The sequence below is a fragment of the Scardinius erythrophthalmus genome (genome assembly GCF_964197995.2).
Source record: "Scardinius erythrophthalmus genome assembly, chromosome: 20".
Lineage (NCBI taxonomy): Eukaryota > Metazoa > Chordata > Actinopteri > Cypriniformes > Leuciscidae > Scardinius > Scardinius erythrophthalmus.
The window spans coordinates 24,245,868-24,248,659 of NC_138240.1; the positions used below are offsets into that span (position 1 = coordinate 24,245,868).

At 34.9% G+C, this 2,792-nt stretch overlaps 1 long non-coding RNA gene across 1 annotated transcript; it reads left to right on the plus strand.

Annotated features, from left to right (window-relative positions):
- Positions 1 to 273: 273 nt before the first annotated feature.
- Positions 274 to 1,697, plus strand: LOC308680205. Its single transcript, XR_014028895.1, has 3 exons — positions 274 to 384; positions 480 to 523; positions 1,632 to 1,697. It is a non-coding gene; the product is annotated as an uncharacterized lncRNA (long non-coding RNA).
- The last annotated feature ends 1,095 nt before the right edge of the window (positions 1,698 to 2,792 follow it).

Consider the following 2,792-nt stretch of genomic DNA (forward strand, 5'->3'; position numbering starts at 1 on the left):
GTAACGGACATATTGCAATCTGCGGAAGGTAAATAACTTTATTTTATATAAAAATACATTCTGCTACATCAAAATATAGTGTGTTAAATTGAGAAGCTAATTTTAAATGCGACTAGAGCAATATCGATATTATGTCAATGTTTCAGGCTGCATGTGTAACGTTAGGCTAAATATTGTCAGCTAAGTTAGTTTTTGATAAAAATAAATATAAATAAACCTCAGCATAGTCTGAGCTTTACAATGAGTGAACTGAGAACATTGTGTCTTTATACAGAGAGGAACTCGAACCACACTATGAAAACTAGGCTTTTGAATGATCGCGGGATATCGGCCTAAAGTTACCGTCAAAATGATGAGTCATCATCATAATATGTTTTTGAGCTGGTGAGTAAAAATTTGCAAGCTTTTTATGTCTCTTTTAGTAAGTAAATACAAATAGCTAATAATATTGCTGTATGTGTGTGTTTCCCATTATCCAGGAATTTTGGGAATAAATTATCCAGCCACATGATCTTCAGTTGCGGTGAGTATTGTCATAGTAAAATACACGTGAAATAGAGGCAGAACATGTAAACTCTGCTCAAAGGCACACTGGTCCAAACCCTCCAGTCAAAATTGTACCTGTCTTCTTGATATGAGTTTTTATGGGCCTAGCTGACCCAAACATAAATGTCCTTTCAAAATGAAATTATTTTCAAACCTGTATGACTTCTGTGAAACACAAGAATGTTGGGAATAAAACAACATTGGAACCCATTTTATGGAAACAAATGTTCCCAATGTTTCATGATAACAAAAGAAGAACATTCTACTTGCAACATTTTGAGCATATTTTGGGAATGTTGCTAAAGTTAAAGTTGTACAATGATCTCAATATAACATTGTCCCAATGTTTCATGATAACAAAAGAAGAACATTCTCTCTGTCACGTTAGGGAAATGTTTTGAGGATACCATTGAGAGATGAGATGTTGAATGTTCTTCATAAAACGTTCTTCTAATGTGACAAGTTAACACAATTAGAACATTTTACTTGCAACATTTTGAAAAAATAAAATAAAATAAACCTCAGCATAGGAGCTTTACAATGAGGGAACTGAGAACATTGTGTCTTTATACATAACATAAATGTCCTTTCAAAATGAAATTATTTTCAAACCTGTATGACTTACTTCTCTGAAACACAAGAATGTTGGGAATTAAACAACATTGGAACCCATTTTATGAAAAAAAAAAAAAAAAAGAAACAGTGAAGTCATTTCTAAAGATATCTTAATTAAGGTTATACAAAATAAATTCATACAGTTTTGGAACAACATGGAGTACCGGTAAATAACGATAGAGAGTCTATTTTTTGGATGAGCTGTTCTTTTTAGGACATGTTCCCAGGGTCCTTTGCTAAATTAACCATGGTTTTTATTATAGTAAAGTGTAGAAACAATATTTTTATGGTGGATTGATTACAATAATTTATTACCATTTAGTTAGTGTAGCAAAACCATGGTTAATGTTAGTAAGGGTTCTCCAGATTTATATAGCCTAACACTTAAGGAAAACATAAAAAATGGTCCTATGTCACCCAGATCAATAGTTTGTTAACACACATTAACACACTTTTTACATTTTCTTAAGATCAAGCATTGGACCAATGTTTACGGAGCAGAACAGGCACCAACAGAGAAACAAGTCCATCACTAGTAAGTATCCACTGCATTTTATAAAACCGTAGTCAATTTTAAACGCACAATGCACTCCAAAATAAAAATGATCTATTTTTTTCTCCTTCGTGCCAGATTTATATCTGTCCCAGATTTATATCTGACTTTCTTTCCACAGAGATTTTTAGAAAAATTATCATTAAAGAGAATCATATAAAGAGAAATGTGGGAGGAGCTTGAATTTATTGCCTAGCCCTGTTTGTTTGAACCGCGAGAGCCGTCAAAGCTTATGCTACTCCTATGTCATGCACCGACAAGAGCCTTTTATAGTCAACACGTCGGACGCAAGCAACTTGCAGTTTTGCCCACACCAACAACGCATAGTATTGCATACAACGGTGCGTCGCGTATCAAAAACTGGGACGACACATTTTTCTACTCATAGACGCATATGGCGGCCGAAGTGTAGTGATGCGTAGCATATGGCTGTCTGCTGGAAGCTAGTTATTTAAGTCGATAAAATTATAAATATGGTAGGGCTGGGGGAATTAACACGTTAATCTTCGCGATTAATTTGAGATGCTTAACGAGTTTATAAAAAAAATGCAATTAACGCAGCACTTTTTTTGCCTCATTTTAATGACTTCCTGTTGCGGAAAAGGCTGCAAAATATACCGTCCCGCCCCTCCGTGTTTGGCGATCAGGTTTTATGGTGCGTTCAAGTCATCTCGTATAGATCGTATTTACGAGTTGAAAGCACTTGAACGCCACCACAATGTCGTAAATACCAGTGGGGAGCTCGGGATTTTCTCTAAGCTGCGATCTTTACGAGTTGGGGGCGTGTCAGTGATTAACATGGCGGAATACACAATACGTAAAGGTATTTAGCTGTGATATTGTCAGGCTTTTCTATTAACAGCTAATCGCCAACACAGAATATGATAGTATTATAATATAACAATGCAACATGTAACGATGTGTTGGCAGTGGCTTCATAAATTAATTAAAAACATAAAAATACAAAGTACACCTGATGCACATTTCTTTGTTCTTCATTTTCTAGAACAAGAGTTTAAGAACCTTACTGTATTTTTGTGTAATTAATTAAGAGAAAGTACTCCGCCATTTTGCTCCG